Source organism: Lagenorhynchus albirostris, chromosome 19 (assembly GCF_949774975.1).
Source record: "Lagenorhynchus albirostris chromosome 19, mLagAlb1.1, whole genome shotgun sequence".
Lineage (NCBI taxonomy): Eukaryota > Metazoa > Chordata > Mammalia > Artiodactyla > Delphinidae > Lagenorhynchus > Lagenorhynchus albirostris.
The window spans coordinates 9628686-9634217 of NC_083113.1; positions in this window are offsets into that span (position 1 = coordinate 9628686).

Here is a 5532-nt window from a genome sequence, read left to right on the forward strand (position 1 = left end):
GAATCAGTGGGAAATACCTTCAGATCTCCACCGTGTTGGGGCCCCTTACCGGGGGTTCCTCTGCCTTCGAATTCTGTCCCTAGTCTTGCCATGACTTATACATTGTTTTTTTTGTACTGTCGACTTGTAAATCTTATTAAATTGGGTTCTTAAGCAGCTGTCTTACGGCTTCCCTGCCTGTTGATCCAGCAAAGGCTTTTGAGCCCCTGCCCCTCCCAGAAGCCACAGTGACGAGTAAACTGAGTCCCTGCCCTGGAGGAGCCTCATACATTAACGCAGCCAGCATTTATCAAGCACCTACTGTAGCTGTGCCAGGCAACGCCCAGTCCGCGTGATGGGGACACAGCGATGGAGGGACAAGGCCCCTCCCCTCACAGAGCAGGAAGGGAGCAGTGATAAATCAGCAAAAAGGCGACTTTAGATATCTATAGTGTGTATGCTTTTGGCCGTAATAACAGAGTCGTCAGCGTAGGTTTAAGCTCTCAGGACACGGGGTGGTACCAGCGGCTCCACGGTGAAGTCAAGGCCTGCCGGCAGTGGCCAGCGCCAGCAGGTTGGCTGCAGCAGCAGCAAGAATCCCCTCTTCTGCGCCGAGCACCCAAACCTTCAGAGGGTGCAGGGCAGAGAGCAGCTCCCTCCCTTCCTTGTTCCCCTTTTTAAGAGTGAGGAAAGCTTGTAGCAGCGCCCAACAGAACGCCCCTCACGTCTCCTCAGCCAGAACTGTAGCCCATGCTCTTTCTAAACTGATCCCTGGCAGTGGAAAGGGAAGTGGCCACCGTTATCCCGGACCTTCAAGATTTGTCTCCAGGACAAAGGCACAAGCTGTGTCCCCCCCTGGTTCTCCCCAGTTCCAGGACTGGGGAGAACCAGTGTGTTCCCTCAAATTTGTTGTCACCCGATCAAAACTGGAATCCCATTTGCCAGGAAAAGAAGAGGAAGCAGAAATAGCCACTGGGGAGTCAGACCTTGTGTCCACCACAAAGCGACATGAGGAAAGTACAGCAGGGGGCCAAGTTCAAGGGAGTGACAGGGAGTGGCAGACACTGGTAGGTGGATGGCGCGGGGGTGGGAAGCCACACTGAGGAGGCTGCTGAGGCTGAGACCCGCTTCCAGGCCACGGTGTGGCAAAGCGCAGACTCTGCCACGGGAACCAGGGGAGGCTGTTCAAAGCTGTAGCTGCTGTGTGGGGGCCGTGGGCGGTGAGACGGGAAGCCTGGAGAGTAGCTGGAAGGCTCTCAGCGGAGACGGTGGCCTGGGCTGGAGTAGCAGTGAAGAGGCCAGAAGCGCAAGGATTAGGGATCACGTTAGAAGTAGATTCAGACTTGCTGATGGGTCACACGTCACAGGGAGAGCTGGTAAGGAAAAGGACGGATCAAGGTTGGCATGGCAGGTTGGGGTTTGAGCAACTGAGTAGATGCTATTAACTGAGATGAGGAAGAGGGACACATCAGAGGATGGCTTAAAGGCGTGATTGTGTCTATAACTGTGTGCTGCCTTCGGAGGGACTGGCTAGGGGAGCAGGGTAAACGGTGGTGTCAGGAGGCTTCACAGAAGGGCCAGCTTTCAGCTCAGTAAATCTGAAAAGACGGGAAGGAAGGAGCAGAGGAGGAAGTTGAGTTTGAAGTGGTGCGGGCATTGTGGTTGGGGAAAGGACTCTGGCATCAGATGAACCAGAATTTACGGGCTGGCTCTTCCTTCTTTGCCACCTTGGGCAAGTCATTTTCCCTGTTTGAGTCTCAGTTTTCTCATCCTGTAACTGGGATGGAAAATGCCTACCCCCATATATCTGTTTTGTTTTGTTTTTTTAATGCCATTAACTTTTTTTATTTTTTTAATTCTTGCTGTGTTGGGTCTTCGTTTCTGTGCGAGGGCTTTCTCTAGTTGCGGCGAGCGGGGACCGCTCTTCATCGCGGTGCGCGGGCCTCTCACTGTCGCGGCCTCTCTTGTTGCGGAGCACAAGCTCCAGATGCGCAGGCTCAGTAGTTGTGGCTCACGGGCCCAGTTGCTCCGTGGCATGTGGGATCTTCCCAGACCAGGGCTCGAACCCGTGTCCCCTGCATTGGCAGGCAGATTCTCAACCACTGCGCCACCAGGGAAGCCCCCCATATATCTGTTGATGAGAAAAATGTAAATCGGATATTGGCAGGTGCCCCGTATGACCTGAGCACTCATGCTGTTGAGCCACTTAACAAGCACTCATGCTGTTGCTGTCACTGTGTGGGTCCCGCCCTCCATAACAAGTGAAGCCCGAGACACTGGAAATGAAAGTCTCTGGCTTCATGGTCGGGTGGTATATTAGTTATCTATTGCTGCGTAACAAATTAAGCTGAAACTTAACAGCTTTAAACAAATGGAAACTTTTACAATAGTGCTGCTTAGAGGGGCAGGGAACCCAAACTGTTCGTGGTTATCCAAACTCACCCCCATCTTATCTGCGGTCAGAATACAGTGGCAACCACAAGTGGGTGGTCCAGAAGAATCTCTGAAGGTAAGAAGAGAGTTGGGCAAAGGTTTCTTGTGAATTACCTCCCCCCAGCCAAACTCCACCCCCAGAAAACAGTGTTTTCTCAACCCCAAATTATCTGCATCGTAATCATCTAGAGGTCCTGTAAAAAATGCAAATTCCTGTACCCCACCACAGACTTTCCTAATCTGAATTATTGGAGGTAGGGCCCTGGAACTTAAATTTTTTTAAAGAAACTTTCTTAGAAGAATAGTTTATAGATATGCATAAAAGTTGGGAAGATGGTATAGAGAATTTCCATATACCCCACACTCAGTTTCCCCTATTATTATCTTACATTAGTATGGTACATTTGTTACAATTAATGAACCAATATTGCCATATTATTATTAACTAAAGTCCATCCTTCATTCAGATTTCATTAATTTTTACCTCATGTCCCTCTTCTGTGCCAGGATCCTCCCAGGACACCACATTACGTTTAGTTGTCACATCTCCTTAGGCTCCTCATGGCTGTGACAGTTTCTCAGACTTTCCTTGTTTTTGATGACAGTTATGAGAAGTCGTGGTCAGGTATTTTGAAGAATGTGCCTCAACTGGGGTTTGTCTTATGTTTCTCATGATCAGAGGGTGAGGAAGACCGCAGAAGTGAAGTGCCACTGTCATCACATGTTATTAAGGGGACACAGTATCAGTGTGACTTATCACTGTTGATGTTAAACTCCACCACCTGGCTGACAATGTTTGTCATGTTTCTGCACTGTAAACTTAGTCCCCGCCCACAATCCTCTCATCTGTGGAAGGAAGTCACTGTGCACAGTTCATGCGTAAGGTGTGAAGAGTCATGCTTCAACTTCTTGAGGGCAGAATAGCCACATAAATTATTTGGAATTAGGCACGGCCATTTATTTACTTGTTCAGTCATTCATTTACATCAGCATGGCCTCATGGAGATTTTATAGACTGGGTTATTATCCAGTGCTACTTTGTTGCTCAAATTGTTCCAGCTTTGACTATTGGGAGCTCTTTCAGTTGGCTCTTGTGTCTCTTTGACATACCCCATTTGTGTGTGTGCGTGTGTATGAGAGAGAGAGAGAGAGAGAGAGAGAGACAACGAGATGGAGGCTGAGAGACTTCTGTTCTGGAACTACAAGATGCTCTAAGCACATCCTGTATAATTTCCTGCCCAGTCCTAGAACCAGCCATTTTTCCAAGGAGCCCTGGTTACTTTTATTGGAGGACAGTATTAAAAACTAAGATCTGGGCACTAGGTGTGTTTGAACCTGAATTTTTAACACAGTCTCACCAGCTATTTCTTATTGAAACCAGAGTTAGAGAACCTCTGCTCTCAGTTTTGACTCCCGTCACTCAAATATCAGCATACCTCAGAGGTACTGCAGGTCCGGTTCCAGATCACCACAATAAGGCCAGTCATAGGAGTTTTGTTTGTTTCTTTCCCAGTGCACATAAGTTATGTTTACACTATACTATAGTCTATTCAGTGTGGGGTAGCATTATGTGTAAAAAAAAAAAAAAGTACATATCTTAATTTGATAATACTTTATTGCAGACTTCCCTGGTGGCGCAGTGATTAAGAATCCGCCTGTCAATGCGGGGGACACAGGTTCGAGCCCTGGTCCAGGAAGCTCCCACATGCCGCGGAGCAACTAAGCTCATGCGCCTCTACTACTGAGCCAGCGCTCTAGAGCCCGCAAGCCACAAGTACTGAGCCCGCGTGCCACAAGTACTGAAGCCCGCGAGCCTAGAGCCCATGCTCCGCAATAAGAGAAGCCACTGCAATGAGAAGCCCACGCACCGCAACAAAGAGTAGACCCCACTGGCCACAACTAGAGAAAGCCCGCACAGCAATGAAGACCCAATGCAGCCAAAAAGAAAGAAATAAAAGAAATAAGAGAAAAAAGTCTCCAAATATTTGGAAACTAAATAACACTCTTCTAAATAACTCATGGGTCAAAGAAAAACATCAAAAATGAAATTATAGGGGCTTCCCTGGTGGCGCAGTGGTTGAGAGTCCGCCTGCCGATGCAGGGGACACGGGTTCGTGCCCCGGTCAAGGAGGATCCCGCATGCCGCGGAGCGGCTGGGCCCGTGAGCCATGGCCGCTGAGCCTGCGCGTCCGGAGCCTGTGCTCTGCAGCGGGAGAGGCCATAGCAGTGAGAGGCCCACGTACCGCAAAAAAAAAAAAAAAAAAAAAGAAATTATAAAATAAAAACTGCTAAAAAATGCTAACCATCATCTGATCCTTTAGCCAGTCGTAACAGTAACGTCAAAGGTCACCGATCACAGGTCACCCTAACAAATATAGTAATAAAAAACTTTAAAGTATTGCAAGAATTACCAAAACGTGACAGTGAGACATTAAGTGAGCCGACGCTGTTTGGGAAATGGCGCAGCTTGGACAGACTTGCTCAACACAAGGTTGCCACAAACCTTCAATTTGTGAAAACCGTAATTTCTGCGAAAGGCAAGAAAGCAAAGCACGATAAAATAATGTTCGCCTACTTCCCTGGCCTTCCCAAACCAATTTCAGCGTAGGTCGACAGAGGGCGCAGGAAAACGGATACCATTTTCCGTCTTACCACTTACGCCTTTCCAAGTGAAGGAGAACGTCAGGAGGTAAAGAGCGAAGGCGGGGACTAAACTCTGCGCAAGGGAACTGTCAAACCCAGGCGTGGATTGGCCGTGTCTTCCGGCATGGAGCTGTCACGTGAGGATCAATGGTCAGCTGACTACGGTCCAAATTCCGCCGGGAAGTGCAGACGGAGCCAAGAGCTGATGTTGATTGGTAGAGGAGGATCCAGAAAGGTAGCACCTCAAGGCGGGTCCTTGGCGGTGAGGACTACGATTGGCTTACGCGGAGTCACGTGGTCTGTCCCGGTAGCACCAGGAAGAGAGTAGGGTGCCGTACGCGGATGCATACGCATGCGTTAAAGCATCGGGTCGCCAATTGGAGGCCGTGAGTCACGGGGCGGCGCGCGGCGGCTGGCGAGGGCGTGGCCGACGGGGCGCGCGCCGCGCTACGACGCCGCTGGTTGGCCAGTGCGAAT